Source organism: Malus sylvestris, chromosome 4 (genome assembly GCF_916048215.2).
Source record: "Malus sylvestris chromosome 4, drMalSylv7.2, whole genome shotgun sequence".
Taxonomy (NCBI): domain Eukaryota; kingdom Viridiplantae; phylum Streptophyta; class Magnoliopsida; order Rosales; family Rosaceae; genus Malus; species Malus sylvestris.
This window is the reverse complement of record NC_062263.1, coordinates 21,356,415-21,367,188: the sequence shown is the minus strand read 5'-3', so window position 1 is coordinate 21,367,188 and position 10,774 is coordinate 21,356,415. Positions and strand designations below refer to the sequence as shown.

The window sequence follows — 10,774 nt, the reverse complement described above, 5'->3', positions numbered from 1 at the left end:
CTCTCAAAAGCCTGGAATTGACTTTAATGAAACATTTGCACCTGTGGCTAGACTAGATACAATCAGGACACTAATTGCATTAGCTGCACAGAAGGGTTGGCAGCTATATCAGTTAGATGTCAAGTCTGCTTTCTTGAATGGTGTACTAGAGGAAGAGGTCTATGTGGACCAGCCACAAGGTTTTGAAGTCAAAGGGTCCGAAAGCAAAGTGTATAGATTAAAGAAGGCACTCTATGGCCTGAAGCAAGCACCGAGAGCCTGGTACAGTGAGATTGATACACATCTCACTAAGTGTGGATTTAAGAAAAGTCTCAGTGAAGCAACACTCTATACCAAGGTTGAGAACAAGTCAGAAACTCTCATTGTGTCCATCTATGTGGATGATGTGGTTTTTACTGGAAACAGTAAGAAAATGGTGGATGAATTTAGAAATGAAATGATGAGAAAATATGAGATGACAGATTTGGGTTTACTTCACCACTTTCTTGGAATGGGGGTGATTCAAAAATCAGATTGCATTTTCATTCATCAAATGAAATATGCACAGACATTGTTGAACAAATTCGGACTCAAGGGATGCAAACCAGTAAGCACTCCCTTAATTGCAAATGAGAAGCTCAAGAGTGAGAATGGAAGTGAGTTAGTGAATGCAAATCTCTACAGGAAAATTGTTGGCAGCCTGTTATACCTCACAGCAACCAGGCCAGACATTATGTATGCTGCAAGCCTGCTCTCAAGATTCATGCATAGTCCTACCAAAATACACCTGGGAACTGCAAAAAGGGTACTTAGGTATGTGCAAGGAACAATCGATTTTGGAATCAAATATGAAAAAGGACAGTCAGCTATTCTGGTTGGTTTTTGTGATAGTGACTGGGGAGGTAGTGAAGATGATATGAAAAGCACATCGGGATATGCTTTTACATTTGGCTCTGGTGTGTTCTCGTGGGCCTCGGTCAAGCAACAAAGTGTTGCACTATCAACCGCCGAAGCTGAGTATGTGAGTGCTGCAGAAGCAACATCTCAAGCAATTTGGCTGAGATTTGTTCTAAAAGATTTTGGAGAAATGCAAGTTGAACCAACTAAGCTAATGTGTGATAATACCTCAGCTATAGCAATGACAAGAAATCCAGTTTTTCATCAGAAAACAAGGCACATAAAGAGGAAGTATCACTTTATCAGAGATGCACTACAAGAAAATGTCATTGAATTAATATACTGCAGAACTGAAGATCAGATGGCAGACATTTTTACAAAGGCATTACCAAAAGAGAGGTTCACATACCTTCGAAGCCTGCTTGGAGTCAACACCAGGAAGAGTTTAGAGGGGAGTGTTGGATGCTAAACACTTCCAGGTTGATCGAAGAAATGAAGCAGTAGGTTCTAACGGCTAGTTTGTAACGGCTAGTTGTTTTTTAAGTAATGTTTTGTTACAGGTGTAGGGCTTAGATTAAAAGCTACAGTGAAGGGCTTAGATTAACTTAGTACTATATGGTAGTTGTGGTTTTTGTCAACTAGCTCCAATGGAGATAAGATCTGACCTTGTATACCAAAACCCTACTGACAGCATATATATATGTTTGCTATGAGCTGCTAAGGGTGCAGACTGCAATAGCCGAAATCCCTTCTTACATTTCTGTGTTTTTCCATAACCAAGAACCCTGTCAAGAACATTTTCTACAAAATATAAACCTTCTAAAACACTAACAACCTTCGCATGTAACACCTGATTCACCTTCAAATGCAATAGCAGATTCACCTTCACAAGCAACAGAAGATTCACCTTCACATTCTAGTAAAAAATTTACTACTGAATCCATGGTTGGTCTTTTGCTCCTCTTCCTCCACATAGGAAATCCCAATCTTAACCATCTTTGCTACTTGGATCCTACTGAACTGCCCTTGCAGCCTTTGATCCATCACATCCTCGATCCACAGATCCTTCCCAGAATGAATTTTCCTCTTGGCTACCCTCACGAACCTTGTCAACTCTGACTCTTGATCATCAGTGTCTTCAACTGCCCAACTTGAAAGGCGAATGCCCTTAACTATCTCTAGAATTACCACTCCATAACCATAAACATCCACTTTTGCAGTGATTGGATGGTTTAGAGCCCACTCGGGAGCCATAGACCCTTTCGTTCTTCGAATTTGAGAAAACAATGAGCTCCGGTTGCCTCTCTGGGTTAACTTTGCTAGCCCAAAATCTGCAATCTTTAGCTCGAAATTTCTGTCTTGGAGTATGTTCTTTGGCTTCACGTCGCAATGGATAACCTATTTTAGACACTCATGATGAAGATAGGCTAAACCCTTTGCTATTCCCATTGCAACTTTAAATCTTTCTTGCCATCCAAGGAAATTTGGGAGGAACAGGTGCTTGTCCAATGAGCCATTTTGGATGTACTTAGAGGTGAGGAGTTTGTGCTTATTATCGAAACAGAATCCCCAAATTCTCACTAGGTTCATGTGATTAATTTTCCCAATTGTGCTAACTTCTGCCCAAAACACACATTCCCCTTCCCCTTGATATATATATATATATATATATATATATATATATATATATATATATATATATATATATATATATATATATATGTCCGCCAGTTTCTTCACGGCCACCACTCTTTCGTCCGCCAGAACGCCCTTGTACACATCACCAGAGATCCCTCTTCCAAGCTCTTCCTTGAAGTTTTTTGGTTGCTTTCTTGAGCTCAGCATAGCGAAACTTTCTAAACTGACTTGAAATTACGTGATATCCCATCTTCCGTCGGAGCTGTTGCATTGTGCCTTCGGAAACGTAGCCAGCAGGCCAAAGCTATGAAAAGAACTTCAAGTGCACCAACTGCAAAAGCAAAGTTATACAAATACACCCATCTTACCCTTATGGCGGTACTTACATACATCGAATAAGAACCCACTACAATCATTATCACATTCTTCCTGCATGTATTCGAGGCCTTAAGATTGATAGGTAGCGATGTTTCCACACTCAGAGGCAGTCTTATATATATACTTCCTGGAAAATTTGGAGACATGTGCCCTTTGAAAAGTGCACTATTTGTATAACATTTCCCTTCTCCTGTTTTCCTATAACTAAATGCTTCGCACATGAAATCATCCAAGTAGAGATTATTGCAATTTTTTAACGAGATGGGTTCGCTATAATTGAGATAATAACCATAGAAATCCATTTGCTTAATCTGCACGAATTTCACTTGCTGGGACCGCAAACGATTAAACATACGCTTGCAACCCTTTTTCCAGTCACTTGTGTCAGCTACTTCGTAGCCAGGAGGGCACGAGCATTTCGGATGCGTTGTATTAATACAAATCCCATGCACCTTACACAACTCTATCGGCTTCCCAGGTGACCACCCACAACCCTGTCACACTTTCGAGGCTATAAAGCTTGAGGTTTCCATCATAGTCCATCGTCAATCGCATTTTCGCACTTGAACCCGCGTCGAAAGCTCTGAATTGCAGTTTATCACTGGAAGATCAGGCCACTCACGAAAACAGTGTAATCAGGATCAGGCCAGTACAAGCTCGAAGTGTCAGGGTCGTCGAACATGAGCTTCAAGACATTGTCATTGTCGAAAGAGAAGCTGAAATAGCCAGTCCCAAAAGTGCTTTTTCCCAAAGTAGATATCATCTTCTTGCTCTTTGTTAAGGGTTGGTTTGGAAGAAAAATGTGAGTTGGAAAATCAAAAATCTGCCACAGAACTTTACCTTGCTTGTCTCTCAAGACAAGGTTGCCGGAATCCATAAGCACGGTCGTTTCAACTCTGGAGCTGGTGGAGTTCGCGGTGGTCTCCCAGACAGATGTTCCATCGACGTCCGTTAATACCATGGCCTATGACCTCGTGACAAAGCATGACTTAATCCAAAATATAATATAAAACTTTTATTATCAACAGCATCAGATTCATCATCTTCACCACCTACTACATCACATCTGTCCATTGCTGGCACATCTACATCTTTTTCATCAGTCTCTGTGGAACCTATATCTAATGCAAGACATGTCAACTAACACTTTGTCACCGATTGAATTTTTTCAATCTGAATCCATGCCAATAGTTCTTGAGATTCCTCCTATGAATCTGCATCCAATGCAAACTCGAAGTAAAAGTGGCATTGTGAAGAAAAAGGTTTTTCTAACAACTCTACAAGAGTTTGGGGGTGTTGATTTATCCTTAGTTGAGCCTGCCACTTACAAAACTGCTTTAAAAGTACCTGTTTGGTTGACCGCTATGAAAGAAGAAGTAGATGCTCTTCATTCTCAGGGTACATGGAGTTTGGTGCCATTACCTCCCAACAAGAATCTGGTGGGATGTAAGTGGATTTTTAAGATAAAAAAACATGCAGATGGGTCTATTGCTTGACACAAAGCTCAATTAGTTACTAAATGGTTCAGTCAAGAACCAGGTCAAGATTATAGGGAAACTTTTAGTCCTGTAGTTAAGCCCACTACAGTGCGGATTGTATTGGTACTTGCAGCAAATTTTGGTTGGAAGTTAAGACAATTAGATGTCAAGAATGCATTTTTGCATGGCATTCTCCAAGAAGAGGTGTATGTGGCTCAACCTCCTGGATTTGAGGATCCTAATCATCCAACTTTGGTTTGCAAACTTCATAAATCCCTATATGGGTTAAAACAAGCTCCCCGAGCCTAGAATGACAGGTTTACTTCCTTTTTACCTAAATTAGGGTTTCAAAATACATACTATGATTCATCTTTATTTGTGAAACAAGTGGATTATGGAATTGTCATCTTATTGGTGTATGTTGATGATATCATAATTAATGGTAGTGTTATCAGTGTAATTCAGGAGGTTATTCACTCTCTCACAGTTGAGTTTGAGATCAAAGACTTAGGGGACTTGCATTATTTTCTGGGAATCCAAATTTCACATACCAAAACTAGATTGTTTTTTGTCATAATCTAAGTATGTCCAAGATCTACTAGTCAAAATAGAAATGACTGAAGCCAAAGCTTGTGATATTCCTTGCCTTCCTTATCACAGATTGCTTAAAGATGATGGTCAGCCTTATGGGAACCCCACCTTGTATCGAAGTATTGTAGGAGCATTGCAATATTTGACCTTCACCGAACCTAATATTGCATTTTCTGTGCATCAGGTTTGTCAATTCATGTAAACTCTAATGGTGGCACATTTCATAGTTGTGAAGAGGATTCTCAAGTCCTTGAAGGGCACAATGCAATTAGGCATTAGTTATAATTGAGGAAACTTGAACTTAATAGCATTTAGTGATGCTGATTGGGCAGGAGATCCAAATGATCGACAGTCCACTACTGGTTTGGTTGTGTTTCTTTGTTCCAATCTTGTGTCTTGGTCCTCTAAGAAACAACAAATTGTTTCCAAATCCTCCACTGAAGCAGAATATCGTGCCTTGTTGACCACTTCTGCAGAACTTGACTGGATCAAACAATTACTAGTGTTTATGAAGGTTCCTATTGCTAAGCAACCTATGCACTTTTGTGATAACTTATTTGCCATTACTCCATCCTTCAATCCAGTTCAGCATCAAAAGGCCAAACATATTGAAATCGATGTTCATTTGTTCGGGAAAGAGTGACAAAACAACAACTATTTGTGTAGTTTGTGTCCTCCAGAGAACAATTTGCAGATATATTGACCAAAGGTTTAAGTGCTCCTTTATTTCATACTCATTGTAACAATCTCATGCTTGGTTTATCAAAGCAAGAGATTGAGAGGGGATGTTAGAGTATTATATGATTGTTACACTTCGCATTAGATTAGAGGATGTGATGGTTAATTAGTTAAGGTTGTTGTGTATAAATAGCAGTGTATATTGCATTACTTACTAATTAAGAAAGAAAGAAAGTTCATTGCTCTATTCTCTCTCTCTTCCTGATCTCTCAATCTCTCTCTCTCTCTCTCTCTCTAGAAATTGATCTTCATAGTTCTTCAATTGATATTGGTTAATAATAGTTTGAGTGCAAAAGCACCTGAAAGATTCGTAAGACTTCGTTTCATAAGAGTGATTAGTCTGAATAGAACTATTCATTACATTTTTTTTTTAACAAATGGTATAATTTATATTAATAGGATGAGAGTGTGAGATAAGTCTCATAATGAGCTAGCAATAATGTGGTGCAAATTCGCTTTGATGAGAATTGAACCTAAAACCTTTTACTTACAACTGAAAAAGAATAATATTTACTGTATTGAAAGCATTTAAAATGGTAATTATTGTGTTAAAGGGTTGACCTTGAATTTTATTGCCCAAAGACTTTCCGTCAATTTTCCACAAGGACCTAACTATGTACCACAAATGGTGGTTTAGGTTGATTTCCATAGTCTAAGACCTAACCCTGTCCCCACAAATGGTGGTTTAGGTTGATTTCCATAGTCTAAGGGCTGGTTTGGTATTACTGTGCTTTGAAAAAAAAAACTGTTTCTGCTGTGCTGTGAGAATAAGCTTATTTTTTCTGCTTCACGTTTTCAATTTTTTTTTCACCTAAAACTGTGAAAATAAGCTATTTTTAAGTGTTTACCAAACACCTTTTTGAGCTCAGCTTTTTCTTATACCCACTTTTTATAAAAGCACCTCAATATCAAACCAGTACTAAGACCTAACCCTGTCCCCACAAATGGTAGTCTAGGTGGGAATTGGATCTTAAGGATCAACTTATTTTGGTCGCACAAATTGAATCCAACGGTCTCCATTAATTCATTTCTCTGGCCCACCACACACAAACCAACATTCCTGATTTCTTTTACATACCAATCAGCGGCCTAGATGGATTAATCCTCAGGCTTTGGACACTAAAATACGGAGCGAATCCAATTCCGGTTAGGTGGATTTCCATAGTCTAACGTGTTAGACCAAGTCAGACTTATCAAATCCAACACTAATTCAAACTCTTCAGTTGGATATTCTAACGTTCAACCGTTATCCAAGGATAAGTCTGTTAGGTCTAGGTTTCTTTTGAATGTTTCTTAGTTAAGTCTGATAGCTTTATATTATATGAAATTCAAATTGTGCGTGTAAATAGGGTTCTTCAAAACCCTTTTGTAATCTGTACATTGATATAAATACAAGCAACCCATATATGGGTATGCAAATTCAGCTGAAAACCTTAGTGTTCTAAATTTTATATGGTATCAGAGTTTTTCTGTCTAACGACCAGAAAAAGATTCTTCTTTTTTTTTTTAAGCCCATCACCTTCCAAATGGAAGTCCAAATACTCACAACTCATTAAAGTCAACAAAAATACGATGGTGAGACTTACCTGTACCTAACACGTTATTCTGGTAGTATTATAAGCAAATAGAACACAAAGGGGTAAACGGATATGCACATTTTCATCATTCTTTAAATGACAAAAAATGAAACAAATACATGTTACCTAATGAACTAAACAAGTTCCACTAACTTCCAACATCCTTCAATAAAAGAGTAACCTTGCCTATTATTAAGTATACCAAATTACCAATGGAAGTTCAAAACCTATACCGGTCAGAGTTTGTCAGGGAAAACGGCGGGTTGAGAATTCGGGACGGTGCTTCCACCAGAAGAAAGACTAAGAGACGCACAACTTTTGTGTAAAACACTGTGGCATTTTCCATGTCGCGCATGAGTTCATCGACCTGCCAGACATAAGGGGGAAAACCAATTTATAAATGAATGGCATGTCCCTAAATATGAGAAAAGCAACTTAGTACTGGGAACATGTTTACTGATGTCTAATATCCCAACCCAATAAGACAGTGTCATTAACTTTTTGGACGAGACACGACCATAGCGTGAAGTTGTTTAGAGAATAGTTGTTTATCCTATATTCATTCATTCTCACATCGACTCATGATTTCTCAAACTCCAAACAAGTAAATCTAACTTGCATGATCTCCTCTCACAATATCCTATTATGTACGATAAATTTGGATGTGTGGCCGATATTGGTTACGTACCAAATGATACAGTTGATATTCTACTTTGCACTAACTATTTCACAGCTACAGCTCTTTCATTGTCTAGAAGCCCTTTATACACTGCTCCAAAGCCTCACTTTTCTACCTCATGCTTGAAATTATTGGTTGCTCGTTTTAGTTCTGTGTAACCCATGTTCACAGATTCCTCTTTAGCCTGCTTTCAGGAAGACACACCACCATGTCAAACCAATGCAGGTTGCTTCAATTATCGCAAATGAGCTCATGAACCCAATCAGGTAATCCATTTGCCTATTTTTATTGCCCTTTTTCGCTTTAACATCTCTACTTTTGATAGCAACTTATGCCGCTGAATAGTTCAAATCATATGCTTCTAGCCTGTTTAGGACTTCATCATTGCTCAGAGAACCTTTCAGAATTTTGATATGCATGATTTGGCGAGCGTTCAGCATACTAAATCCGTTAAGGAGAAAACTTTTAAGGAAACAATACCAATTCCATCCAGATTATATCCAAATCCTTTACATCTTGTATCATTTTGGCACGATTTATGGCATTTGAGAATAAGCCAAGTCATATCCATATTAATCTGTGTTTGGAAGCTCCATGAAATCTGAATTGTTTGAATCATGGCTCAATTAAATACTGGTGAGCAGCCTTTCGATCGATCTGAAAGATCATTTCGGGTGAAACCATGAGGGCAAGCACAAGTAGGTTGTGGTTTGTAAGTGCAAATGCCGTATTGACCACAAAAGCTGTGAACCAAGCATGCGTCGACACCATCAGGCAACCACCACGGTTCCCAAAGCCTGGTTGATTCATTTAGATTGTACAACCTTAAGATGCCATCATAATCCATTGTTAAACGACGTTTTGGACCAACCCCATAATCCGATGCATTGAACGTCAAATTGTCACTCAATATAAATTGTCCGGCCTCATCCATAATTGCTAGTCTAGAACTATTGTAAGGTGTTCTACCATTGTCGAAAACAGTTAGTTCCGTCTTTGGTCAATAAGCACTTGAAAGTAGAGCGCCACTGTAGACAAGATATAGTACATTATTATCGTTTATTTGAAGTTGTAAAATCTAGATAAGTATGTCTCTTGACCTCTCATGAACACCAAGGTTGTGTTCTTGACAAGTGTCTGTGACAGTAGAAGTGCATCGGTGGGAAAATCGAACCTCTGCCAGACAACCTTCTTTTCTTGGTTGAACAACACCAAGTTTCCAGTCTCAAGAACCCGTGCCTCCATGTCTTGTTGCGTTTGGCTCATACATTTGTGAGTAATTATGAGTCATGTGTTGACAACAATTGAAGACCATGTGAATGCTACAAGGAAATGGCAGCAACCGTGACTTTGTGTTTGCTTGCATGCAGTTGTGCATGCTTTCTCTTCTATGCATTAAATGGAAAATGGAGAAAAAGTTGTACTCTATAGGCTAGGCATAAACTTTGGTGCATGCTAGGTAGGCTAGGTGATGATTATGTCATGTGAACTTAAGACATTTTGGTCTTGGTTGTTGGCATAGTTGCTAGTGTATGCCTATAACTAGATGCAATATTTGTGTATTTAGTATGCTTGGAAAGTGGGAAGGTAAGCATCCTAGAAGCATCCAAGGGGGAGAGCATCCGGTTCTCCCATGGGAAAGGTTGAACATGGGTTGAGAGAGAAAATCAAGAGAGCTAGAGTGAAAAGTATTCTAGTGAAAGAACTCTTGGGTAGAGTGAGGTTCTTGGAAAAATTCTGTGAGTGGGTGTACAAGGGATTTGGGATTGGGTTATGTCAATTTAACTCATGTTTGACTTGTACTGTTATTTTCATAGTGAAGAGCAATATCTCTCCGGGGACGTAGGCATGATTTTGCTGAACCTCGTAAATTTCTCGGTGTCTCTATTTCTTGTATTTTTTTTTTGTTCAACTGAGGGTTTATATTTCGGTGAGGTAATCTAAATCTCGCTTTCGCACTGACGAGCAGGGCAAGACACAACATATCTGCGATGGAGAAAGTGTTGGTTGACCATATAATCGATCCAACCCCATCAGTCAAGACCTGATTGCCATTTCTGTGGAAGGTTAGCTTGGATCCTCGTAAGCTGACCGGCCTGTGTCAATTCGCCATCCAAACCACTGTTTTATTGGCTGAAATGGTGAACCATATTGAATAAAAAGAGGCATTGGCGCCAACCTAGCAAAATCCAGCCGAGAAAATGCCGTTAGGTACCAAGAAGTCATTTTCTTCCTCAACTGTCAATAAGCTCCTCGCCTTAAGCTTTGCAGCCCTGGTGACCTCGCTTGGCACCGACCAACCACAGCTACAAACAGAAAAAGAATGAGAAGTTCGATGAGGAATTCCATGGCGGTTTTTAGAAAATGTTTTAGGGCTGTTGGAGATGGTCTTGTGCCGATCCGGACTAAAGGTTGTGTTCTTGCCATGAAAATTAAATTTTGCAGAATGTTCATCTCTTTTTTTTTTTTTTTTTTTTTGAATTGGTTGTAAAACATATTCTGAAATCACAACAACAAGACATTAGGATCATGAATAAATCAAAACAATATAAAAAAGAGATCAACTAATTATATTAAACTTATATGTAGAATACGGAAGAGATGGTTATGAAGATGAAGTCATTGATCCTTGCGAACAAAGTAGAAGTAGTCTTCTACTTCCAGTACCTCTCAATGAACTCTACTATTGAAATAGGCTTGTAGTTTTCATGAGTTTTAGTTTGTATGGAAGTAGGGATTGCTCTTAGGTTATATAGCTAGGGTTTCAACCAATTCCTCCCTCGGAAAGGATATCAACCCAAATCATATCTAATCAATTA

At 38.8% G+C, this 10,774-nt stretch overlaps 1 pseudogene; it reads right to left on the bottom strand.

Moving 5' to 3' along the window:
- Window positions 1-1,703: 1,703 nt before the first annotated feature.
- On the bottom strand, window positions 1,704-10,304 carry LOC126618192 (putative receptor protein kinase ZmPK1; annotated as a pseudogene).
- Window positions 10,305-10,774: the final 470 nt, after the last annotated feature.